Here is an 18509-nt window from a genome sequence, read left to right as displayed (position 1 = left end):
ACGCGTCACCTCCGAGTTCAAGGCGGAACGACGACTGGCTGAGCAGCGCTGATTACTCACGCTGCCTTTTTTTGGGGCGCACAGCTGCAGCGAGGATACAGCGTCGGGGCTTTGCGTGCACACCCTGTCTCACACACACACACTCACACACACACACACACACACACACACACACACACACACACACACACACACACTCATACACACACACAGTTTGTGTAAGTAGTGTCTCTTCTGCTCTCACAGCTGCACCAGAAGCTCGGCAGCCGGTTAGTTCGGTCCAACAGCAGCCGAAGGCCAGATGGACTCGGCACGTCACACACTGCTAGGCTGCAGGAAACAGTGACAGAACACACACATACACACGCACACACGGACCAACACATACACACACACAGTGAAAAAGCTGGTATGGTGAATTTTGTCGCTGCCATTGAAAGCAGTCGTTGGCGACCGTGAGCTTCCCTGATGACAGTCAGCCAGCAGCGCTCGACTGCACGAGCTTCTGCAGCTGCACCAAGTTGTATCTTCTTTTTATTCCATTTTTTATTCTTCTTTCACTACCAGCTGGACAAGGCTGTCTCTCTTTCATTTTCCTTTCCTTTCCTCAGAGTTGTTTTGTGTGGATTTTGCTTTCCTGACCACCTTCAGAAGTGGTTCTGACAGACAAGATCACAGTTTGTTCCCGCCGTGTTTCCGCTGGGTTTTCATGTGTGCAAGCGGTGGCCACAAAACACATTTAAAGAATCAGTTGTCGAGAGGGTGAATCATAAATAATTTGTGGGAGATCATGTTGTTATATGTTGTTGTATTTTATGTAATTATTAAATTTTGTTTATGGATTTATTTTCATGAAATAGAATTTTATAGTTTTTTTCGTGGCTTTTTTATTTGTTTGTTCACATTTAGGCAGAGGGGGTCATGTTGTGCTGCTACAGTTTCCCATCACAGCCGATACTGAAAAGATGTGAGTTTAAGCGAGATGTCAGAAAAACAGAAAGCAGATATTAACATTTAAAATGTTGCTTTCTGATTGTTAGATGATGATAAATGTTACAAGGTGGGCCTTCAACCTTGAGATTTCACTTCTGTGTCGCATCATCGAAGTGAAAAACCAACAGGCACAGCAACTATTGGTCGTCATGCAATTATGTTCAGACCTCCGTGGCCCCTGAATGATGGATCGCAGTGCCTCTGGCGACCTTTTAAAGGTCTCTGTCGGCTTTGAAAGACGACTGCGAACTCTTGGCTTCTGCTTGTGTGTTTAGTTTTCCGGATTGGGACTAAAATTTGATTTGAAGTCTTTGCTGAATTTTTGTGTTTCAGAGCAGGTAAATACATCTCAGCATGCTCAGACTAAACTAAGCGAAGAAAAACACTTTATCAACCCCAGAGCATCAGTGTGCTTGCTCTGTAATTGTGTGCCTTTGAGTTTCATGTATATATATGTATATCCTTCCTCTCCTGTAGTCTGTCAGCACTGCTTGTGAAATGAACCTGTTGGCTTGAACTTCATTAAACTCTGGTACATATAGAAGTGCGACGGCTGTATTGTAAGTCTCCTCACGGTCCTCTGAATGTCAACAGAGTTCAGTCGCTGCTGCAGCAAAAGCTAATGAATCGTATTGGTCCGCCGGCTGGTAAAAAAGAGTCTTAAAGCAAAATTCAATGCATTTTATTTCCCCCTTCGAAAGCACAACCTCCCTCCTCCCCCTGTTGTTTGGCCTTTAGTTTTTTTTGCATGTGAGTGGGTGTGAATTAATGGGCAAAGTGCTTTAAAGTTACTGGTGGCTATTAGCATGTTTGTTTGTTTCGACAAGTGGGCGTCGACGTTGCGGGCCGTGTACACAAGTGATTTGAGCCTCCGCTAATGGCTTCCAGTCAGGGAGAAGCTGTTGCTCTGGTGAATAAAGCTGATGGTGTTAATACAGTCAGTGCTAACAAAACCTGGTGTTTTTTTTTTTTTTTTTTACATTTCAATTTCCCATGAAGTGACTTTCTCTGCTAATGGTTTCCATTTTCCACTGTTTCTGCTTGTGAGTCATCCTCACATGGGGAGCGATTCTAGGCGAGAATGACGCTGGCCTTGTGCAATTTGGTTCCATAAAGCACTGCGAGATTCATTTTTGACAATTTCACCAGAACTAGGACTACACAAAACAACAACAGGGCCATGAGGAAGAAAGTACAATGGCACTATAAAGTCATTTCAAGTCCTCTTTGTTTTTGTGCATTTAAGTGGAGGACAGTGGAGGCTGAAGTGACTGACAATTTCTGTGTCACAGCTCCCAGTTCTGGAAACAGACCAATGTGCCCTGTTGTTGGCTCTACCCTCTGGCACCGTCCTGTTTACCTCCTCCAAACACATGGAAGATCCACTGAAGTCTTTTTTCTTTTTGCAACCATAGGGGCAAATATGCTGTTTTTCAGAGGCCTGTCACAGTTGTCTCATAATCAATCATCCAAGACCTGAACTCAACATTTTTCCAAGTTCAAGTTTCCATTAACGCAGTTCAAACTCACCCCCCTCAGCTGCACACACCTCCGTGGGAAAACCTCGCCAGTCGAAACCCAATTTGCACATGTTAATGCGCAAAAAATACTTTGAGCGTGCAGCCCGAGTCCCGCTGCTCTGAATGCACGTAACAAGTGTAATCTATTTCTCCTCTGCTGCCGCCTCGGCCCACCTTACACCCACGCTGAGAGAGACGAGGGCAGGCTGCACTTTCCATTTGACAAATGGCTTTAGAGTCCTGGAGTTGATGTACGGCCTTTTCAACCTGCGCACTCGGCAGGTACATTGCCTTCATGTTTTATGTATAATGTATTTATCAACACCCACGCCCACTCCCCACCCCTCCCGGTACTTCGGCAGAAACCCTTGAAATTATTCAGCCGGAGAAGAGAGAGAAGTCGGGGGAAAAGGGGGGTGAGAGCCAGGGAACCGGGAGTGGACTTGATTTCATAGCTCCCCTTAGGTCGGCAGGAAGCGTCGAGGGAGGCATGCTGATTATTTTGGTGCTTCTGCGGCGTTATTGAAAAGCTGCTGCAGAGCTTTCACGTCCACTCAGCCCAGGAAATAGTTAAGGCGGTAATGGCATTCTAGAAGGTCACGGTTCTTTGTAATTAAAATGAAATAACTGGGGGCGATGTGTGGATGGGGATTTATACATACATGTATGTATGTATGTATATATATATATATTTATATAATTTAAAAAAAAATCCCCCTATGTATTTCCTTCCGTTTTTTCAGTGACACTGAAACGGGGCCATAGATAAAAATCAGCAGTGGAGAACTCGGGCTGGAACATGGAAGAGCCTCCAGTGTCACCTGGATGTGACTCTCTTGCACTGCCTCGGGCTGCCATTGTTTTTTTTCCCCCTCCCGTCTCTGCTTAACAAAAATGAAAAAAAAAAAAAAAAAAATGAGAGAGAAATGTAAAGATGCGCGAGGACGCCTGAAGGAAGAGCGCAAGTCAAACCCGCCTCAGCTGCTCCAACGGAGCCCATTAAAGAGGCAAAAGCGGAGACGCTGCCTTTTAGCTTAAGATCTACAGGAGAGGGAAAGTGCCCTGTCTGCTTAAAATGAAATAGATCTCCGTATCTTTTCACTTCAGGCATGCTGGATATGATAATGTGACACCGATAACTCCGGTCGGCTGTGATTCACTTAGTGCGCGCGCGTGTGTGTGTGTCTTTGTGTGTGTGTGTGTGTGTGTGTGTGTGTGTGTGTGTGTGTGTGTGTGTGTGTGTGTGAGTGCGCGATGAGAATGTACTTTTTAGTGTCTTAAAAAAAAACCATCTTAGACTTTGACAGTTTCAATCAGATGCAAAATTATTTAAATCTGTTGGATCCCATGTATTCACCTGGGAAAGAGGCCATTGAAAATGTTTGGAAATGTGGAATAATGTGTATAATTATTATTGTTATTACTACTATCATTATTTTAATGGTAATGATAATATATCATTATTTTTATTGTTGATAATTATAATAATAATAATAATACATTGAGAAAAGCCTGGAAGTTTTTTTTTCTGTTTTTTCAGCCTTTCTCGCTAAACAGCCTTTAAATTATGCCAAATATATGTTTTTTTTTGATAAACATGTGCAAAACAACACCTCATTGGGCTTCTTAACACACACAAACACACACACACATGCACGCACAGACATCTAAAGGGCAGTAGCGTCCCGTTGGAGCCCCCTTGGAATGAAATACAATCTACGTGTCATCACTTCATAATAGTTTTAACCACCTGGCATCTCTCCGGTATCACTGTAGTGAGCAGCTGTTGCTCAGTGGTGGATGTGAAACCTGTGGTTCCATCACTGACTCAGCTTGTCGTTGTTATTGTTGCACATTGTTGTCTTTGTGAGTGAACAAACAAACAAAATGACACCAAGCAGTGCGAGGAGAAAGTCTATTCAGCGCCTCACGCAACTGCTCGACGGATAATCAGCGTGTATGTTTTTACCTAAACGTCTTTCAGGAACATCTGAGTGACGGGTCAGTCCTCCTCATTCAGCCTCTCGTCAGCCGCTCACTCAACACCTCGTACTGCAGTTCGACACCGTTGATTGCAACAATCTGACCAGTGATAACGCACAAGTTCTGCAGCTGTCAGCTGCTGTCTGGCTGAAGTGAACTGGTGTGCAGACACACTACAGTAACATTTACCAGCAGGTTTTCCCAACCTCACATTTTTAACAAGTCTCACTTGTTGGAGCGAGTTGTAGGAGTTCATGACCTGTGCAGCACCCGCCCTGCACCCTAGTGGCTGGTCAACACAGCGTCTGATTGGCTGAAATGTTAGGGGTGGCGCTCATAGAGAATGGGTGTGTGTGCATATATAGATGTGTGTATACAATATGTACATATATATGTGTGTGTCTATATACATATCTATATGTATATATTAGGGATGTCCGATAATATCGTCCGGCCGATAATATCGGCCCGATATTAGCATTTTTTGCGATATCTGTCCGTATCGTTTTTTCCTCCGATAATGAAAACCCGATAGCGCTGGATTTCGCCAAACAAGCATGAATAATCATAGATGCTTCCATGGGTGCAGGTCTTGTTTTTGCTCATATTTAGCAATGGGCTACGGACTGAGTTTGCACTGTCTGTTGCACTTTACCTCATTCCCATTCCATGAGCCAGAAGGTTAAAAATAAATTGCACTTTTCCATAACTTAAGTTGAGGTGGTGTTCTTACTTTCTACAGACAATGCCAATTTGTGGACTGCATCTAGATAGGCACCACAATAAAAGTAGGTAATGTGTTAATTCCACAACAAGAGATCTGTGATGTGACCTAAAATGCTGGCTTATATTAGTATCGATTGTTATCGGAATTGGAAATTAAGCGTTTGGGCAATATCGGCTTATCGGATATCTGCAAAATGTCAATAATATTATGTTCATATATTTTTATTTATTTATTAAGTGACACACACACACACACACACACACACACACACACACACACACACACACACACACACACACACACACACTACATACCTGCTACCACGTGAACCTGTACAGAGATGAATTTTTAAGCAGACTACTCCTATTCCAGTTTTCCCCGCAGGACTTGAATGCAGCACAACCCAAGCATAGATAGAGAGAGAGAGAGAGAGAGAGAGAGAGAGAGAGAGAGAGAGAGAGAGCAGCGCAGATGAGCCCCAATGAGCAGCAGCCGAGTCCTCTTACACACACACACACACACACACACACACACACACACACACAAATGCCAGGGCACTCGTGCAGTCCAGAAAGCAGCGCACCGTCAGTCCCGCAAACATCAGCGCCTCTCCGAGACGCGGAGCTTGGAGCCCTCAGGAGGACGCTGCCGCTGCCGCTGCTACTGCCCGCACAGCACCGCACAGAGCGGGAGGGGGAGGAGGAGGAGCAGGAGGAGCAGGAGCAGGAGCAGGCGAAGAGGAGCGGCGAGACTCCCTGTAGGAGGCGATAACACAACGCAACCCAGCAGAGAGGAGAGAAGAGGAGAGGAGGAGGTGAATGAATGCGTTGTAGTCCACCTGCTGTTGCTGCTTCTGGAGGAAGAACAGGGGAAGGAGAAGAAGGAGGAAGAAGAGGAGGAGGAGGAGGAGGAGGAGGTGGGAGCTCCGCGTGTGAGGACGTCTGAGGAGCAACATCATCCTGCACAGACCGAGCTGGAGCAGCAGTGATTAGAGCGGCGGCGAGGCTGGCAAATGTGGAAGGGACGCTGTGCAAGTTCCAGTCCTGGGTGAGCCAACTTCCAGCCACACACACACACACACACACACACACACACACACACACACACACACACACACACACACACACACACTCCAGCAGAAGAGGGATCGTGCACATTATCTTTTTAATACACTGCCCCCTACCAACCTCCCCCCCTGGCTCGCGATGGCAGATGATGTGATGGGATTCACCCGGTGATCCACGACGATGCTCCGGTGAATCGATCGCACTCACTCAGCATCACCCACGCTGGCCGCATCTCCTGTTTGGCTCCTCCACATAGTGTGCACGGACAGTGTGTGGGTGTGTGTGTGTCCACAGGAGCGTGGCCGATCCCTCTGTGTTGTTGTTGTTGCTGTTGTGTGTGTGGGCGCGCGGCGTTCGATTGTGTTTCTTTTGGTTGCGGCTCTCCCTCTTGCGTGGCGGCTGCTGCTGGACAGCCGGGACGGCAGCCTTTTGATCGATCCCTGCAGTCGTCCCAGTGTGAAGGGGGCTCAGCGCCTGTCGCCGGGGCTGACACTCGCGCGACCCTCCCACTCCCCCTCAGCCTCAGCACGCTTCCAGGATCCCCCGTCACAGCGGAATCCATTTCTGCTCATTGCCTCTTTTTTTCTTTTTCTTTTTTGCAAATTCAAAGCTGCAAATTCTAAATGGGATTGCACGACAGCGCCTTTGTCTTCCAAGAGCAGCGTTGAATCATATTCTTGTCTGTTCTTCGGCGCGTCGCTGTGTGCGAGTGAGTGTGCACGGCAGCCCACGGGGGAGGAGGAGAGGGAGGAAGGGACCGGGGGAGGATGAGAGCGATGGGGAGAGACGTGCAACAAATGTCCCTGGCAGCACTTAAAACAACAGGGATTCATCCCCGCCCCCCTACGGTTCTGAATTAGTGTGATTCTGCCACTGGTCCACTTGCAAGTGGACTGGAGTCATTTTGTTCTTCTTCTTCTTTTGTTCAACTAGCAGCACAGACGCTCGAGGTGCACAACCCGGTGAATGTTGGGTCTTTCATTTTTTTTAAAAGTCTGCACGTCTGTCTGCGACTCTGTGAAATGTTTAGCAGCAATCAGCCTAGTTGAGTGTGTTTCCGTTGAGTTGCCCTCCAGCCACTGAATCCCACACTGTTGACGTTGGCCAGAGACGTCCGACATCGGCGTCCAACTGCGGGGTCGGTCGCGCAAATCAGAGCAGTGAAGCGGAAGGGATGAAGGACACAAGTGCATGCAAACAAGGTTTAAAGGGAGGATGGAACGCCTGCGATAAGGCCAAAATTTTCTGGCATGGTTGGGGAAGTGTTAGAAAAAAAATCAAAAAATGAAGCAATGGCCACGTCTGGTTGATTGCAGCAGATTCATGAGGCGAAAAGTGATGGAAGCGGCAGCGAACACGTTGACTTCCAGGTCGCCTTATTGCAACACTCTGGAGCCTGGAGCTCTTGATCTACGTGAATTCTGAGTGACCGCGTCCGTCTCTTTGGTGGACGTATGAAGTCCTGCGATGCTGCTGAGAGAACAAAGCAAAAACTCTGGACGCCGACCCGGCGCTGGAGCGAGCGCAATTATGCAACAGGACTAAATGGTACCCAAGGTGCCACTTCAGCCTCCCGCTTCGCAGGATTGATGTGTCAGTAATGAAATGGCCCAACGCTGACAAGTGGACGTGGCCCTCGGAGGGCGCCGTTCAGCCGCCGGGCCCTGTCCATTACTACTAACACTTACCCCCTCGTTCCGATCCGCTCCGCCGCGCGTAAAGCTGTCAGCCGCGCTCGACGCTGACGTTAGCCGAGCTAGCTTTTTTTTTTTTTCACGCAAATTTATGAAGCTGAGTGGGAGAGAGAGGCGACGCGTCAGCTGTCAGCCAGACGAGACGGTCGAGGGAGGATTTAGACGTCGGGAGAATGAAAAAAGTAGCAGAGTGCACCTGTGAGCGGCCGTCAGATACCTGCCGGCACGCCGAGGGGGTCGGCTGTCACGCTGAAGGGATCACGCGGCTCCGCGTGGGCCGTCCATCCGTCCGTCCATCCGTCCGTCCGTCCACTAGCTCAGCGCTCGTAACGCTGTTTGAGATCCTCATGAGTGGCGGCGGCGGCGAGCCAAAAGAGCATCGAGGCTGATGGGTTTGTTCACAAACATCATCGCTTCCCTCAGGAGACGTCGCCGCTTGTGTCCTCGCGCGGATATATCGGATTCCGATCCAGTCATAATTCACTCATGGGATGGTGTGGAGGGAGGTGGTCGGGGGGTAACAGATGTCACCGATCGTCACGCTTCCAGATTCCTCAGTCTGATGTTTTTATAGCCCAGGCAGGAACTCCGGCGGGGCCGCTAGCAGAGCGCGGTGCCAGAGATACGCATACTTTAACAAGCGCAGGGCTGGGAAGTTATGAAGACACCCGATCCTGCAGAGGTTTAAAAAAGCAAGTTTGAATAAATTAATAGAAGTTTAAGTGGAGCAAAGGAGGAGTGCCTCATTACTGAGGAACAGAAGAAGAAGAAGAAGAAGAAGAAGAAGAAGAAGAAGAAGAAGAAGAAGAAGAAGAAGAAGAAGAAGAACTGGGGCCATTTGTTGCACAGTGAATAAAGATTATTGGAGAGTAAAAGAACGAATTGGCAACAAGGCTCAGCGGATGGATGGAACCAACACCTAGCTGTGCTGTGCTGTGCTGTCCATAGAGAGTTACCTCTTTCCAGATTTCCAGAGCTTTGTGTTTTGGCAGACGCCTCGTGTGTGCTGTTGAGTTGAGTTGAGTTGGGCCTTTCCGGTATCTGGAGGAGAAAAACATTGTCAAAGTGAATTTCGCTCAAAGTGAAACCATTTTATATATTATTCAGTCTGTGGATTTTTTTTTTTTCCTTTTTGTAGGATGTGAAGCAAAATTCAGACGTCTGTGTCCTCAGGCTCAAAGAAGAGGCCGAATTTAATTATACTGGAGGCAGAGCTGGTTTCTAATAAATTTCAAAGGCAGCATAGTGTCACACCATAGTTTGTCATCACAAAGTCATTTATTTAGACCGTAATGAAACCAATTGTGACTATAGAGTTTAAATGATTGCATTATTTTTGTTTTGTTTTATTAGGCGAGGCCAAAGACTGGCATCACTGTTGAGTAATTCATGTTGCTCCGCTGTGGGAGTCGTCACTACATCTTCACCGTCTTTGATGATGTAATGATGCACTCAGAGTCCCACGGTCTATTTCGGTCTGTAATTTAGAACTACATTAGCTTCCTCGGATTTGAAGTTTGCCGCTGATGGTGAGGCGGAGAACTTACCTCCGCTTGTCTTCTGAATGTGTCACTGATGTTCCTCGCTGCCCCCACCCAACCCTGTGTAGAACCCCAGCACCAGCACCGGAGCGGCCCTTTTAACCTGCTGATTGGCCCTCCTTGGCGTTTGTGGGGCGAGTTGGGTCCAGACCGGAGCTGCGGCTGAGTGGCTGAGACACACTCGGGCACTAAGTAGATGGAAAGACGAGCGGGGGGGAGATTTTTTTTCCTTTGCCTCGTCCTTTGAATGCTGCATATTTCATGTTTTTCGCCGGATGAAAGAATGTGTGATGAGACGACGGCGGTGGCAGCAGCGGCTGCGTTACATAAGCACTGAGAGGGAAGCCAAGGAACCTATTGAGTGGAGGTGGGCAGCGCTTCCACGCTCAGAGGGGAAATTCGGGGGCTTTGAATTGACCAGTGCACTTTGGGGAAAAGTCACATTTTGACATTTCGATGTTTTTTGTTTTTTTTTTGGTCTTGGCCAGTAAATCAGCAATTAGAGCCTCTGCTGTTATTTCCGAAGCTGAATGTCTTCGGCAAACAAAGCACCCGGCAGCTGAATCATGCGCTGAAGTGGGAGCTATTTGCGGATTTGATGCACTTGTCGGTCTCTCCGGCTCATTTCACTTAATGCATTTCTGTTGCCTCTGCCAGGCGTCCTGCCAGCCATATAACAATATGCCCACCCCAGTATGGATCGACCATTGGCGCCGCACCGGTTGCTGCGAGAAAATGGAGTTTTAAGATCCCTGCGTGCGCTCCAGAGAGGCAAGCCGCCCCTGCGGATCGCATTAAACTCAGGAAGCTAAAGCATAATGCACCGCCGCTGAGTAATGTCTGAAAAAGTGATTTTGACTGTTTCTGTTCAATTCCTCCCTTCAACCTGCAGACAGTGAATCAGTCGTCCGCACTCTGGGCTTGTTTGTGTCAGACGAGCGAGTTGAAACTGCTGCACGGTGCAGAGAAAATGTTTTGTTCATAAGTGTCACGTGCAAAAACAATGAAGCATCCAAGAGATCATGAATAATAGATTTTAGAGACTCCAACTGTTTACTTTTTTTGGTTGACATCTACTTTAGAATGCGTTGGTCTGATATGTTTAGCTTCGCTGCCAGAGGCAACCCCTTCAAATGTAAATCACATTTGAGGCTCTGTGGAGATTTGGAGTGGAGTTGATTTCTTTTTTTTTTTGGTTTGGGCTTCAAACTTAAAGGTGCCATCCATTAAATTAAAGTGTTCTGTTCTTACATAAAACTGCACAGCGGACACACTCATATATTTTACTTATATAAATTTACTCATAATAAATAACTGCTGAGCTTTTATTTTCTAAGAATAAAGTTTTGTAGTCCCATAAAGAGAAGGGACACTTTTAAGGAGGCGGCCATATTGTTCCACCATCTCTCTGTCGACGGTTCATCTGTTGAGGGTCAATGTTTTTAATTTAGATGATGACATCACAGCTGGTTAGGGGAAGAGGAGGGATCAAGTGGGACATTGGAGGAGCAGGAACAACAGTTTGTTCTTGGCCTTTCTTCAGATGAATAGATTCAAATGATTGCGAAGTCTTGCTGTAATCACCTGATCGCTGCAGGATTGGTCATTTAGCCTGCAAGTCTCTAGCAAATTAGCATTTGATAGCCGTATGCTACAAGACTTAGCAGCTTATAAGGTTATGGGCATAATGCTATACATAGGTATTAGAGTTTCTGCAGTATGCTTTTTCACCACTAGATGCCAGTGACCTGTACTCACTGGACCTTCAAATGCATGTTGCGTCTGACTCTTAAAGGGTTCAACAGGATAAACAACATGAGCCATGACGTCACTATACTAAATATTAAATCAAAATGACTGTAAGCAAAACATCTGTCCTCCTGGGTTTTGCCTGAACTGTTGGAAAATATTTATTGTGCAACCAAAAATTTCCATTCTTTCATTAGTTCCCCCTGAATAGTTCCCTCTGTCCTCTGTAAGCTGGACCACAAACATTATTATGTGCCAGGGAACTTTTTTAATTACTGCAAGCAGTGTTTCTGCTTACTCAAAAAAAAAAAAAAAAAAATCATTAATGAAAACACTCATACATCAATACTGCACTCAGAAAAGTATTTACCTGCGCAGCTGTCCCTGCTCTACGTCGCTTTAATTGGAAAGGGTAATTTAGAGCGCTGTCCGTGTTGGAAAAAAAGAAGAAGAAGCAAACGACGAGGAACAAATTGCTTGAAGTGCGTGCGTGAATGCAGAGAATTGCTCATGTTGCTTTGAGGCTTACACCCAGTGGGCATGTTTGTAGGCAAATTAAACACCAGTGTGGAGCTGCGTCTCCTGCTCATGTTCCTCTTTTTTTTTTCATTTGTGTTTCGGCTGTGAACGCTTCTGTGATACAGCTTTTTAAGAGGTGCAGCTTCACTTTGTGCATGCAGAGAAAAACGTTTGTGTCTTTATTGGAATTCAGTGTGCAAGGAGGGATAAGGGTGTTTAGCCGTAACACAAAATACTGTGTATTTAGTATTTAGCCCTCTGTTTACTGCTCGGTTTTAGCTTCCTGCTAAAACTGATGCTATGTTGGAGGTTCCACATTTTTGGGGAGAGATTACAACAAGGCAACTCCAAGATCTCTGTGGGGTGCAACATCACTAAGGCCGAAATGGTTTCAGTGCTCTTTGTGACATCACTAAGGGTTGACTTCCAGTTTTAGCAAACTGAAAGACAAATTTCTTTCTTATTTCACTGACAGGAAAGAGACACATTGTTTTTAGAATCATATCGGATTCTCTAGTGTTTTCCTTTACGTTTACACTGCAGAATTTAATACTTAAGTACATTTCAGTAATTCTCTGTGTAATCAGAACTTTTCAAAATGAAGCCATTGAAAACCCTCATCGTCTAAAACTGCATTTTTTTTCAAAATGGTACTTTTTTCCAGAAGTTAAGTCCTTTGGTTGGGTCTCAGACCCAAGAGGATCCTGATGACAGGCCTTTGCAGCATTACGTGGCATCAGTATCTGATTATGCGGTGAACTGCAATGTACAGGAGACTCATATCTGGAGTAAAGGGCAGCCGTACTGCAGTACATCTGCATGCAGTCTATCGGCGCAGGTCACCCCTGCAGCATCCAGCATCGTCTTCACCGGTGCAGCGTTGGAAACCAAACCGCGTGGCGTTCTCTGATAATAAAAGCACCGTATCTGGAAGATATGACCTACACGTCACCTCCAACCAGCATCTGCACGTTTGTCCCTAAACCCGCATTTCACATTTTTGCCCGACTTGTTTCAACGCTGCCAGCGTGCGTCCCTAAATTGCTGTTGTGATCCAGGTATTTATGTAAAACTCAAACGGCGGAGAGGTGAGTTTTCAAGTTTTTGTGCCCGTTGTCAGTCCTCTCTGCTCGACAGTTAATCACATTTGTCGCAGCAGCTGTGCCGGCTCCACGCGGCTTGCTGCGCCTCAAACGGCTCTGCGGAAACCAGCTGTGTCCCGCGTGTCGGGTGGAGCTGCTGCACACATCTCCCCCCCGCCGTCGCTCCTCGGGGCGGACGCTGGAAATTTCTCCGCAATCAGGTCTCTTCAATTTTATTAAATTGTAATATTAAGGTTGACACATGATAGGCTGCGTCACTGCCATGAAATATTCTGTGACTGAACCACGGCAGCTAATTATGCTTTCTTGCCTGTAGCGGCGCACATCTGCGAACATTCATCATGTACACGCTGTCGTCTAATTGATTTTTAAATGCTTAACGATCAGAGTAAGACCCCCCCCAACCCCACCCCCCAACCCATCCACTTAGTCTCCTCAGTCCTGATCCCGACCCCGGTGAGAACTTCCTGCCTATTTTGTGGGTCAGATGCACTTAACTCAACGTGAAGAGCAAGCGGATTAATCACTGGATTAATTAATCATTCTTTGGAGGGCTCCTGTTATCCACAGTGAGTGAACGGTGTGTTCGAAACAGCTGAGCTCTGGAGCTCACGCAATGATGATGATGATGATGATGATGATGCATTTATTTGTGTATTAAAGACGTGTGCACATCTGTTCGACGTTTGTGTTTTGTCTTGTGGAAATGGTCAGCGCACTGTAAGGATTCACTCTAAATGTCCCTGAAATATTTGTTTTTCCTATTAAACCACAAGCCTGAAACACAAACAGACACCCACTTGGTCAAAATGCTTCCTCAGTCAGAGGTTAATCAAAGATGCTGGTGGTGCTTTTGCTTTAGTTTGTTTCTGTTGCTACTGTTTGCACTTTTGAACTTCACATATTTTAGCTGCTCGGTTCTGTCACTTGAAATGAAGTTGGGGGGAATGCGAGCGGTCCGGATTTGACACGGAGACCAAGTCGCTTCATAAAAGGCAGAGGAGAAGAAGCAGAGCAGCAAGGCGAAGAAGCTGGTATTGAGTGGCAAACAATGGCTGCAGCTAAAGAGATTAGCGTGGGTGCTGCAGCCGTGGCAGTTTTATCTCCACTGGATGGCATTTTCACATAAAGAGGATGGCAAACAAAAGAAATGGAACTGCAGGCTTTTCTTGCCGGACAGCATTGTTTTGTTTCACTCTCAGCTGGCCTCGGCCAGAGTTTAGCTTAACGCTGCAGCGCAGAGTGGCTAGCGAATGTGGCTAATTTAAAACCTCTTGTCACAAATCGTTTGATCGATTGGTGTGTTTAAGTGTGATAGGCATGTACACGGTTCAGTTCACTTTCTGACTTTTGTTTCCCGAGTCCAGAATGCTTTGATCTATGCTATGGGCCCTTTTGACATCAAAATATTTAGGAAAATACATTTTGAATGGTAATTTTCATTTGGAATTTAAATATTTCTTAAAGGTTTTAGGAAACAAAGCATGGTGTTGTTGGTAAATTACTTGTTAAACATAGATGTTACTGAATCCTCATAGTGAAATGACACATTAAGGGGCCCTTTAACTCTACAAAAGTGTCTCCCTTTGGTAGAGCTCCTGCATAACAAACGCAAGCTAGCTCCTCGTCATATCGAAGTTGAGCGCACGAAAAATCTTTCTCAGTTTTACAGCAGAAGTCTTTGTCATTGCTGTAGCTTCCAGTTTGCCTGGTAGCCCATCTGTCCTGATTCTGTCCAAGAACAACAACACGGAAATCTCTCCCTCCGTCCCTTCGATTTGCTCACAATGTTCCGACCACTGTTGCTTGCCGTTATCTCCGCCCTCCCTGACACCAGCTGACAGGCCGACACAAAGCAGTCCGGGTCGGCTGCGACCCGCTGAATATGCGCCGGGGATTATTTGCTTCATCATTTCAGATTCTGATCACTAGAGGGATTAGGTTTTCATCCTCGGCCGCTGCACGTCTTGATAAGACGGAGGAGGTCGCCCCGAGGTCAGCAGTGTCCCGTCGCCGTCTCCTGACTGGGTTCATTAGTGCTGTTCAGCGTGTAGCCGCGAGGCGCTAAGACCATCTGCCCGCTGACAAAAAGTGTTACACGTTACTTCATTATGGGAGATGTTAATCTGATCTTTTTTTTTTTTTTTTGCAATTTTCAAGCGACCTTTCAGCCTGATGAGAAAAGCCTCTTCGCTCTGGACGCGTTGCAGTTGTGTAAAATATGTAAATGATGTTGGGCCCGAAATTTCATTTCCCCACAAGTCGGGCAGTTTCACGAGGCCGATTATGGTTTTGCGATATAAAATCAGATTTTCTGATATATGTATTTTTGTGTGTGTCCGTGTGTGTGCGTTTCACTTTGTCTCCTTGCAAAGCCACTAAAAGAAGGGACAAGACGTTTTGAGGGTGCGAGGCTTTACTCTTCATCCCACTCTTGTTAAGAGCAACATGAAGGCTTGAAAGAGAGATTTCAGTTTGGCTCCGACGAGAGCGTCTCCAACTGTTTGTGTTCATATATAACTGTGACAGATGGGTGTCATGGAAAGCGACTCGACACTTTCGTCTAACTCTCTCGCATTTTTGTGCGTCTCGGGAACACACAGCTTCGGTTTTGCCCGTCAGAGGAGTGTGATGCAGAATTGTACTGAGAATCTTTTCACTTTGAGCGGACTCACGTCAATGATCTGATTCTGTTCAACCGACTGGGCCGTCGCAGGGGCCCAATCGCTGTCATGGTGATGACCTGCCAGGGGAGGGGCTCCGCCTGCTCCGTCCAATCGCGGCACTGGGAAGGTGCGATGCCGCGACCGAGGAGCAGAAAGTTCTGATTGTCGGCCTAGATCTCAATCTGTGGATGCACTTGTCTGAGTTCTGTACGTGTGTGTGTGTGTGTGTGTGTGCCTCAGTTTGTTGCCCTCCTGACAGAATCTCTCTGCACAGAAGTGTCGCATCCCCTGTTTAGTGCCGCATTTCTTGCGTTCTCCAAGTTCTTTGGTTTTTAATTAGTGGCACAAAAATCTATGAAAGCATTGACGGGAGACTCATCAGAGATTGCATTAATCTGTGCAGACAGTCAGCCGGCGCGCCGTCAGAACCCCGTCTGCCTTCTTTTCTCTTTGGCCGGATATCTCCACCGAGAGCTCTCAGAAAATCCTCTCTTTGCCCACTCGTCGCCTCTTTCTTCCTCTTTCATTTTGTTTTGGTTTTTCCTCCCCCCCGACAATCTTGGAGAAGACGGCGGCCCTGCATGTGGAGTAAACACTTACAAAAGAGCTTGTGCAGAGTTTGTACGTTGTCGGGGTGTAGCTGCGGTTGTGTCTCTTTCCCCGCAGCCCCGACTTGTTGTGGTGCCTTGTGTGTGTGTGTGTGTGTGTGTGTGTGTGTGTGTGTGTGTGTGTGTGTGTGTGTGTGTGTGTGTGTGTGTGTGTTTCTGACTCCATCCAGCATGCCGTTTTATCTCTGCACATCCCATGCCGAGCGCCGGCGCCGTGTCAGAACACATCTATGTTTAACATGCGAGCGGGGCCCAATTACTCAGCGGCAGTCGTCCTACCTAGCGATGCTAGTTAGAGCGTCCACTCTGTCGTGATCCGCCTCGGATGTGGTCAGATGGCGTGGCACTGCCGGGGCCTCCCAGGCCACTTACTGCTCATCTGCTGCTCTGCCGTCACGGACGTTTGTTGTTGGCCCTGAAGTCATTTTTTTTTCCTTTTTTTTTTTTTATTTCTAAAGCTCCTGTCTTGGGTTTTCGCTCTAATTTTAGTTTATTTCGGAGGCTGGAAAAAAAATAACTGAGATGAGCCTCAGCTGCCCTCTACTTCTTCTCCTTCTTCTTCTCTGGTGCCTCCTTATCTCTCTTGTCCTGCTCTTCCTCCTGGAGGCCTTGTGGGAGAGCAGCTGAGTCACCATCTCCTCCTTCCTTTCATCCTCAATCTGCTGCTGCTGCTGCTGCTGCTGCTCCTCCTTCCTCGACCTGCTAAACTTCTCCACAGAAAGTGACAACCTGTGTTCCGGGGGCTCACAGTCACTTCCAATTCCCTCACGTGAGAGACTTGGAACATGTGTCACTTTTCGCTTTATTTATTTATTTATTTATTTATTCCTACCGCCGCTCGCATTAAGCAGCATTTGTGCGTGCATGTTTGTGCGGATTTCTTTCTTCCTGTCAGCAAGCATCTCCTCCGTTACTCCCCCATCAGCCCCCCCGCCTCCCCCATTAGTCAAGCTCATAGCACGGACAGCAGCAGCAGCAGCAGCAGCAGCAGCAGCAGCAGCAGCGGTGCATTCATTGATAGAATTTCCCCCTGGGGTTGAGATTTATGTCTAAAAGAGGGTAGCGTGGCATGCACACGCACTCACACACACACACACACACACACACACACACACACGGATGCAGTCGTCAGTGTTCCTCTGATGTGTCTCACGTTTGACAAATCCATTTCTAATGCTCTCCTCCTTTTGCGGCTGTCAAAAACTCAGCTCTTACATCACCTTCCCTAAGCCACCTCGCTCTTCCTCCGCCCGTCTCCGCCCGTCATTCCTGCTTCCTGCTCCTGCTTTTCCATTTTCCTTTTCATGTCGCGTCTGATAGACCTTTGAAGCCTTCTTTGTTGTCTCTGCGCCCATTTTTTTGTTTACCCCTTTTTTTTATCCCCCGTCCACCCTCCCACCCTCCCGCCTCCCCTTCCACATGGTCAGCACCCTGCACGTGCACGTGCCTCCGTCAAAGGCCTTCAGGAATTCGCTGATCTCTCTGCAGACGTGTCACGGATATGGATCTGCTGCTTCTCCTACTCGGTCTTGCAGCTGTAAACAGGCTTGTGCGCGCTTCCCCGACGAGCATCCCTGCAAGAGAGAGAGACAGAGAGAGAGAGCGCAATAGACAGAGGGAGAGAGAAAGAAGAATGTGTTCTTTTTAAAAACTACAAATGAATTCTTGTCTCCAAAAAGTTCTACACAGCCGTGTCGGTGCATACAGAGCACCGGCGACGCTTTTGATGTCTGTAGATTAATCAGCTATTATCTGCCTCAATGTGCCGTGAGACTCTTTGTGTGCGCGAGCAGTCGGAGCCGTCTCGGTGCCAGCCGGGTCACTCCAGCTCCTGTAATTGCCTCGGAATTCTTTCTGTAATTAACTCTCTTGGATAATTAGGCAAGAATCCCAGACCTCTCCATTCTATCATTATCGCGCGGACACGAACGGCGTGGTGTCGGGGCCGCCCGGCACCAGATTAGAGGATTTTTTGATTATTATTTTTTTAATTCGATGTGTTCACTGATGTGAAGGTTGTAATATTTAGCTGGAAAAGAATCGAAGACATTCTGTCTCAGAGTTTCTATTCTTTCCCTGGAAGGTTGTTCTTTTTTTGGGCATGGCTCTTTCCGAGGGTCGCCTGGCCCTGATTGGCTGAGCTCGCCATCTTTGGATGCGACGGGAGGTGCAGCGGGCGATGCGGCTGTTCCCAGCGGTGTGGGATTAGAGGGTGGGACGCTGAAGTAGGCCATACAAACAGGCTGCGCTGAGATATGGACAACAGGCCGGAACGTAGACACGGGTCCAGGGCATTTCATCAGCCAGCCGGGCATTATGTTGTAATCCCGGGGCCGGAC

At 47.2% G+C, this 18509-nt stretch overlaps 1 protein-coding gene across 1 annotated transcript in view; it reads left to right on the top strand.

The window, feature by feature from the left end:
- Positions 1–5768: 5768 nt before the first annotated feature.
- Positions 5769–18509, top strand: part of lingo3a (leucine rich repeat and Ig domain containing 3a) — a 30041-nt gene continuing 17300 nt past the window's right edge. The window contains exon 1 of the mRNA XM_076039506.1: positions 5769–6270. The gene's annotated coding sequence lies outside the window, so the exon portion shown is untranslated. The remainder of the gene's footprint in view (positions 6271–18509) is intronic.

Source organism: Nelusetta ayraudi, unplaced genomic scaffold, assembly GCF_046127955.1.
Source record: "Nelusetta ayraudi isolate G7.1 ecotype Tasmania unplaced genomic scaffold, CSIRO-AGI_Nayr_v1 ptg000059l, whole genome shotgun sequence".
NCBI lineage: Eukaryota > Metazoa > Chordata > Actinopteri > Tetraodontiformes > Monacanthidae > Nelusetta > Nelusetta ayraudi.
This window is presented reverse-complemented; position numbering and strand designations above follow the sequence as displayed.